This window comes from Acipenser ruthenus, chromosome 8, assembly GCF_902713425.1.
Source record: "Acipenser ruthenus chromosome 8, fAciRut3.2 maternal haplotype, whole genome shotgun sequence".
In the NCBI taxonomy this organism is placed as follows: Eukaryota; Metazoa; Chordata; class Actinopteri; order Acipenseriformes; family Acipenseridae; genus Acipenser; species Acipenser ruthenus.
In genome coordinates, this window is record NC_081196.1 from 12,767,450 (window position 1) to 12,776,302 (window position 8,853).

The following is an 8,853-nucleotide window of genomic DNA, read 5'->3' on the forward strand; positions in this document are numbered from 1 at the left end:
TGATTTGCGCAAAATAAAATGCTTTTCATCCCTCGATGTGTGCGTACATTAAAAGCCCCGCTGATATAGCCTCTGTGCTCTTCAAAATCTTCTGTCATTGCAGACTACAGCGAGTTAGTTAAACGTGTTCGAATAGCTTCAAAACTACCAAGGGTTATTAGCGACTTGTTTACAAGGTGAGGCAAAGTAATAATGTTGAATAAAAATAATTATATATCATCCTAATAATAAGGAATAATAAAGAATCTTGGCAGTCCGCAGTTTTTTAATATTCCAATGCTTAACCGCTACGCTAGTAGAAGTGGCTTGTGATCTGAAGTTTAGCGGACCCAGTTTATGCAAATTTTAACAATTCTAACACTAGTTTAGAGGACTCAGTTTGAGAGTATTATCACGTAATTTTAGGTAGGGGTTTGGGGGCTTGACCCCGATAGACACTATAACTTACTATACCAGCAGCAGTGTGGAGTAGGGGTTGTGGGTTCAAGCCCAGGTGGGGGGACACTGCTGTTGTACCCTTGAGCAAGGTACTTTACCTAGATTGCTCCAGTAAAAAAAAAACAAACAAAAAAAAAACAACGGTATAAATGGGTAACTGTATGTAAAAATAATGTGATATCTTGTAACAATTGTAAGTCATCCTAGATAAGGGTGTCTGCTAAGAAATAAATAATAATAATAATATACATAAATATGCCTTACATAGGGCCTTCTGCAGTGTCGCCACAGCAGAGTCCGAGACCAGAACACTGTGCATGGGCAAGTGCCTCAGTGATTTTTCATGGCTGGCTAGGCCCTGAGATAGACCATTGGAGTGAAACTGGACTACAGGAAGTGGTTTGTTACCAAGAATCAGCAACAACCTCTACTATAGCATTGTCTGTGAAATAATGCAAGCAAATAACTAATGTATCTATATAATAGGAAAAGAGCGACCAGTGATAATGTTACTCGCCAATACGAGGCAAGCAAATTGATTAGAAAACCTTGAGAGAACTCAGACAGACAGGGACATCAGAGATGGTTGTGTTTTTTTTTTTCACAGCACATACCTGTGATTGATGTATCGTTCATTGCGTATTCTGTGGGTGAAGGACAAGAAGGGACAATGAAGGAATTATTCTTGTGCTTTTTTGCATCAAGTTAATGAATCGTGAGATCCAGTCATTTCTCTGGTACAGAAAGATTTCCATGTCTTTCTGCAAAATCAGCAGGAAGTAGTCATGTATCAAAAATAATTGTAAAAATAGCATAGCAAGAAAGTATCACTATGCTTCACAGATTCTGCATAGCAACAATATGGTCTTCTTAAAAATAATATATGTTATTCGGAGGGTTCCCACTTTCCAGTGACTACCATGTAGTGAGCTGGGTGGGTCATATGATTGAAAGCATAGGTGGGCAATACAAATTCAGAGATTACCTGTAAAACACTTTCCAATCACAAACCTGTTATTCTCTATTTGCTATCTACAAAATCCTTTTTGTGCTATTTCTTTGAAAAGCGACTTAAAATCTTTTTAAACAGTGCTAATTGTTTACATGTTTTGTGGTCGGTACAATAAAGTAATTGAATAATGTATTGCTTCTTTTTGAGGTAACTATTTTTCTTTAGGGGTAATTCCTGAAGTGGCGTGATTAAGACTACACGCCAACTTCAACCGATCTCCTGTTACCAGGGGTACTGTGAATGCTTACCGATTTCAAGTGGTCATGCTTTTCTATACCTCTTACACTTGTCTGGGCTACACAGTTTTGTTTAGAGATACATTATTCCAGTTTATTAGAAATATGAATTTTTTGCTGTCCCAGCTTTGATACATTCACTAAAGGTTAAACTGTGTGATTAAAATCATATGATACAGTGGGATATGTGAAAAAGGTTGAAGTTTGTAAATAGTTACTGATTCATTTAACAAGAAGGCAACGAAAACGCTCTTAATTTAATATTCATGGATTGTAAAAATGAGTTCATGACCATGTAGTCTACTTACGTCTAATATATACCTTTTTTATCTGTATATAAAACAAGCAGCATGCGGGAAAAAAAGTTTTTTGCTTCACAATTAACTTCTCAAGTTTTCACATGACATAGTTGCCAATCTTGGCTGAAGGCCCACAAGAAATGCTGCATTGGCCTTTGTTCTCACATGGGTTTTGGAGAAGAATTAGCTGGGGATAGTTCACATCACCCTACAGCAACTCCTACTGGACCAGACGGAGGATAGCCAGGCTGGGCCTCATCTCCAGGGTTCAGGAGCTTGCCACATCCATTTCTTGCATTCTGAGTACCAAACAGCAAGAGCAAAGGTCCTCTTGTTCAGTCCTCCTGATCACCAAAAGGGTTGCAATGATGAAGCAATAATTGTTACACAATTTGCCCAAACTATGCAAATGTATGATACTAAAAGTGTTATGCAAATACAGACAGCATGTTTAAAAGGGCTAACTCTTTTGGAGATTTGGAGTCTCACCTACAAGCCAGATATCTACCATGCACAGTACACATATTAAGCCTCAGAGAACAGTAAGTATATACACCACTGCCACCAACTGTATATTTTACATGTGAGTGTTCAAGCTGTGTAATGAATCTCTCCTTACCTCCCATAAGCATAGCACTGAGGTATTCTTTTTCCAAAGTGTATTTTTTACTTTGACTCACATTAAACCAATTTTAGCCAATTTTAACAAGTTAACTCCCTGTATGCTCACATTCATTCAGTGCTGCACACTGAAAAAAAAAAAAAAATGCTGAGGTCCTGTGGCCTGTAACACAGGAAGTGATGGGAAAACCAAGCATAGGGTAGCGTTGTGGCAGGACATATTTGCATGGAATTTGACTGGAACACAAAAAAATATAATTTGCAACAAAAAATGCCTTGTCTTGGTTATTATACTGTTAATGTCCTCAATATTCATTGAAAATAGGCTGGAGGACTGTGAGGTCCTGCATTCTAAACATTTGGAAAGATAATCTGGGGCCATGTACAGTAGAGTACTTCACTCTCTAATGCCCTGCCACTACAGCCGCATTTTATTAGATACAGCCACACTCTGACTTCTTCCAATCAATAAAAGTCTCTCATCCATCTGCGGCACCTTTCTCTACTAGCTCATTACACCCACCTGTCAAATTTATCTCAGTTAGGTCCCTGTGAAAATGAGCACTGGCTGAAAGTCACCGAAAGAATAAGCATCAGCTGTTCCTCATCAAGAGGACGTTTTTAAAAGCTGGGCACACAGTGTTGCGCCCTGGAGTGATCCCAGAATGAGAACCTCACATTCCGATCCCGGCTCCCATTCGAACGGAATGAAACGTCACCTGACATTCCTGCGTCTCGCTCTCAACCAGCTTCAAAAGGGTAATAAAACTATTACTTTATCATCCATATTGTGGAACACATTAAAACATGCTTTGAAAAATAGCAACGTTAAAAAATATAGCCAGTGGCAAGTTTTATAAAGTTCAGAGTTTTTCTATAGTATAGGCCTACTAAACTTTCAGCAAATGCACAGGAATTAGGAATAAGAAACTTGACATATATTTCAGCAAGCGGAGTAGTATGGTATCAGGGTGAATCACATATCTTTAGATATTAGACTTTTCATTTTCTTATATATTTTGATTTAAAAAAAAAAAAAAGCTTCGAAATACATTTTTAAAAATACATGGTTTGTTTCACTGTCCCCTTTTTTACTCTGGATGTTTTCAATCAGTGTGTGTGTTAAGGTGCTTTAACCTGATTTAGAGAGTCCTGCCAGACATACAGTACTGTATGTAAACCAGACTAGTTCAGAGAAAATGTGTTTATAATAAGCCTGTAAAGCCGGCGTGTTCTTGTTCACAACTGTATATTGGCAACAATACAACAAGAAACTCGATGTTTTATACCTGTTCACTAGACAATGCTGGCTCAAAATGATTGCAGAAATAATTGCAGACATCATAAAAAGGTAAAATGGACAGTTACAAAAATTAATAATTAAATCAACAAGTCTTTAATGAAGTAACTTCGCCTTTAAACGTCCTTCCCCCTTCCCCCCTCCTCCAATTGGTTGCTTCCTCTAGGTGCAGCACCTGAAGTGTACATTCAAATCTGTCCATAGCAATGTTGAGAACTCAAGCGCATGAGGTATAATGGAGTGAAGAGATGCAGCAAACAAGAGCACTTCATTAAACAGTTGTGAGACTGACTTTAAATGTGTAAACATTCATCTCCTTTAAAAACTGAAATCGCTGACCCGATTCTTCCTCCCTGATGGAAGCGGTCATTATAATTTTAGCTGCAGACCTGGGCCCCCTTGTGGATATTAATGGTACGGACTCCACTAAAACAAAACACTGGTACCCTGTTAGTAAGCTTCAGAAAAGATCAAAATCTGTTTATCTAAAAGATGTTATATTTTAGTTCCCTGGCGCCCAGAGTATTAGAATATCTTTGCATGATGCAATCATTTGAAGTAGATCTTATTGCAATTATTAAAATACTGCCTTTGTTAATAAGATGCTGGTCAGGTCTAGTTGCCTGCCCCTGGTAAATGTAACACATGTTCAATCGACCATAGTTTCTTTATCGAAGTAAAAGTGCTGTCGCTTACTAATTAAATAGCTGTTCTATCCTAGTTTTTCTATTTTACAATGTAACTGCGTTTTCTTTTTGTCCTTTTTTAAAATTCTAATTGTATGAAATGTTTGTTTTTAAACTCGTTTTAATGGCTCTATTGCTGCAAACTAGCTTTTTTATATAATAAAAACTTTTTTTTTTATTTAAATTGCTGTTTTCAAAAAAATCTGTGTTAACTGTTAAGGGTTTAATTGTTCATTTTGTGTGTGTAACATGCTTTGGGATCTCTATACAGATGTATTGTACTGTGCTTCTCTTTGTTTGGTCTTATTTTATTTAATATCACAACATTACATATGGCTGTGGCAAGCAACTAGAATTTACGAGCAGCCCCTGAACTCTGTCAAAAGCACCTTAACACAGACCTATTAAAAAAAAATAATGCACAACATTTGAGAATTGCATCAAGAATCACTCAGAATGATTGTTAACATCATAAGGTGGGAAGGAAAAGGTGCACAAATAAATACATGAGGAAAATGTGATTTGAAGGTATTCACTTTGAAACACTTTCAGATATCCAGTTTTGTTTAAAAAATAAATAACTTCTGAAGTATCTTCGGACCATTGCCATCCATGAGTACGGCTGCCTCCCTACTGTAGCTAGCTTGTAGGGTTTTTGAGTAATCACTGTGATCAAGGCTTTGATGGCTTGGGCTCGGTATAGACAGCTCCTCCGGAGACACTGAAGCTCACACTATACTCTTAAAAATCTCCTCTGCAATCACTGCGCAGAGCAGTTACTGGTGCAAAGAGCTCTTACTTAAAGATGTCACAAAATATTTTTGAATCAGGTATGGGAGGTCCATTTCAATCAAGTATCTAAATGAATCTGAAGGAGACTGAACAAAGTCTTCATCCAGTAGACCCATGTTGTTTTCTTTTAGGGGGTCACTTTTTAAGGTTAATAACTGTTAACAACTAGAATACTTTTTTTTTTATTAAATGCTGTTCATTTTGTGTTAATATTGTGTTATAACATATTTATAAACTTAAGGCAAAGGGATAATACAATAAAACCTAATATTTGCTAAATATTTCTACAGTAACATCTTTGAAAGTAGCTTTAAATTGATTCCATTTTCACTAATTACACTGGCTTTTTTGTTTTATTAGTTTACACATTTGTTAATGCAAATTAACTATTAACAAAAGATGAACAAGATTTGTATGAAAAAGGTTCCTCTTAAAATAAACCAATACCCTTTTTTCTGCTTTCATCAGACCTAAATAAATAAATAAAAATCTCTTCCCATACTGTAATACAGAATATAATTTGACATTCATATTAATGTGTAAATTGCTTTTGTCTATAGTTTATCTGTCACTTAATAATACTGCACAATTATCAAATGCTGTAGTGTTATCAAATGCAAATTCTAAAGTTAAGAGTGGCATTTCAGTGGAAACAAATCCATTAAATTGTTTCTTAGGTAATTTTCCACACAAAGTCTGTGGTACATAGATATCGGTTGAAAATCAAAACAAGATTGCAAATGGTTAAAATGACATCTGCATTACTGTATTTCATTCAAATCTGTAGCTGGTTCAGTACTACAGATTTTACAAATTGAATACAGAGCTCCTTTGTAAAATAGAATTCCCCCCTTTTTTTAAGGTCCCATGAAAATACAGCTTTAAAAAACATCAGCATAAAAATGCTGCCTATGAAAGGAAAATCAGTTCTCTCTCTACTTACCTCAAATACAGTTGCTGATTCACTGGCGGCAGTGTGTGTGTGTGAGACCCTTGATTGCTTTGCTCAGAGATCCGAATGCTAAGAATGTACTCTTTTTGCAGAGCGTTAGCTGCAGTTCATGAAGTGCCCTCCAAACGGGGATGTTTCTAGCAGGGTGGGACTTACATAAGACTGGAGACAGGGACAGGAGTAGTAGCTGTAGTTAAACATGAACAGCTTGTGCTGTTGCTGATTACATAAGCAAAACAGCTAGCTGTCATTTAATGGGCTCATAAGCTTCACCCCTCCTTGAAGTCTTCTTGCCACTGCTCATGTTATTGCTTAAATGCAACCTGCTTTCACTGTAGGAGGTAAAGCAACATTTTAAACCCTTTTAAGTTCAGTTAGGGACCTAATACCTGTTGAACAGGAAGAGAATCTGTCATGAAGTAAAATAATAAATAATAATAAATAATAATAATCTTTTTGGCAATTCCACACAAAAAAAACCCTGTTGCGTTCTCAAGTGAAGAGATTTTCTTGCAAATGGGGTATTATGTTTATTAAAAAGTAAGCATCAGTCTGGTGAATCCTAATCAGTAAATATAAATTAAACAGGGACAAGGCTTGGTTACAGCACTTATATTTAAACAGTGGTCGTAGTGATCTTGGCTTCCTTGAATAAATGTTCAAAAATAGGCAGAATTTTAATAAGCAAAACGTCACAAAACAGGTTTTCTGCAATGGTGACTACCAAGACAGGCATTGCAACGAAGAACTAATATCCCACACAGTCGTTCTGCAGTAATAGTGACGCAAACCCATTTCATGGGAGCAGAAACTTCATAAATGAAGCTGTCAGTCCCGTAAAGAAGAATTTCATTATTTTCAGATCTTGCAACACTGTTGCTGGCTTGTGTCATCATAAGAAATAATTCTGAATTTTAATTTAGATTTAAATTCCTTGACACAATAAAAGGCTAGTAATCGCTGAATAAGACTGCTTTGTCAGAGAATGTTTATTTTTAGTTTAACACGTTGAACAGGCATTATTTTAATCCGGTTTTAGATTTTCTAATCCAATGTTTAATTAGAGTATTGGTTGTATAATTGACCTCACTACTGTGCAGCTCTTCTTTGTGCTGATTTCTCAGTATAAGAGCCTCCTGCAGCTCCTACAGAGGGAGGCCCTTCAGCCCTTTAACCATGTTTTTCCAGCGATACAGTGCTGGCCAAAGAAAGAACATAACCATGTCTGATTTCTCTCTGATTTCTCTCTACAGACCTCAGAAACAACCCATCATTTATGCCTCATTAATAGATACAAAGGTACTCTGGCATCGGACCAAAAGCACATTGATAAATAATATCTACTGCACTCACTGTCTCGAGGACTCATTTTACCCAGCAGATAATTCGCAGGGATGTGCTTTGAAAGCAAACCGCAATACTTGTCTGCAATCTGTAAGATGCAGCTTCAGCCCAGCTGGATCTCAGATCAATGCGTCATCCTCTATTGAAATTAACCAGGGTTGAGGGTTTTTAAATGTTTTTTCTATAAATAGGGCTGAATAAGGCAGCTGTTTTTTTTCTATTTCATTAGAACAAAAATACAGAGATTGTGGCGAACATTAAAATACTTCCCATTATGGTTTTTGTGAACGAGGAAAGTACGTGGAGTATGGACTTTTCCATGCATGAACCACAAATTACAAACCCAGTAGATTAAATCTTGCAGTATAAGATATACAGTTATGGCCAAAATGTTTTGCATCACCTAGAATTTTAGGATTGAGACAAAAAAAATGATTTAGGATCTTTTATTTAACATCACTTAATCAAAGAAACTGCACAATAATATTGCAAAAGTCTACCGGAAGCCATAATAGTAGTACAGTATTTCAAGTTAGATTTAGAAATGTCACATTTTTAAATTTGACAGTTTTTCGTTAAGTATATAGTTTCCTTTGACATTATGAAGCAAAATTAATTAATTATATAGGGTGATGCAAAACTTTTCAACATAGCTGTAGGGCCCTGCTTACAAAGCTTTAACTCGTTGCTTAAAGTTTGGTAAAGACAGGTTTTGTGAAAACTGCTTCTTAATATAATACCTCTGCCATGGCTGTACTAAATTAGGGCCATCAGTATCATGAAAAAAAATCCCCATCTAACCTACGTACATGTGAAAACAGTGTAGCATGTGTACAAAGAAAGATTCCTCCCCTGGACTCTTAGAATCTCAATACACTGTGCTAACTAACGTCTTTCTTCACAAAACGCTCCCAACCAAACTTGTAAGTTTATGGTCATTTCCCTATTCAAAATGTATCCAGTTAGCCAGAGGAAAAGTAATATTTGAAGCCTGTTGTGTTTACTGTAGAAGAGAGCTGCATTGACTTTTCAACAACAGAATCTACAGTATACTTGTAACTACGGGCTGGAACTTTGTTTTGGGCCTGTACTCGGCTCTGGTCCACAAAAACCTCCTCTGTATTCCACCTGTTTCATTACAAGCTCCGGGACTTGGAAGGCCTATGTGTAATA

General features: G+C 36.6%; 1 protein-coding gene across 1 annotated transcript in view; it reads right to left on the minus strand.

Moving 5' to 3' along the window:
- LOC117972778 (glycerophosphodiester phosphodiesterase domain-containing protein 5-like) overlaps window positions 1-6,484 on the minus strand; it is a 37,148-nt gene extending 30,664 nt beyond the window's left edge. The window contains exon 1 of the mRNA XM_034922961.2: window positions 6,328-6,484. The gene's annotated coding sequence lies outside the window, so the exon portion shown is untranslated. The remainder of the gene's footprint in view (window positions 1-6,327) is intronic.
- Between the last annotated feature and the right edge of the window lie 2,369 nt (window positions 6,485-8,853).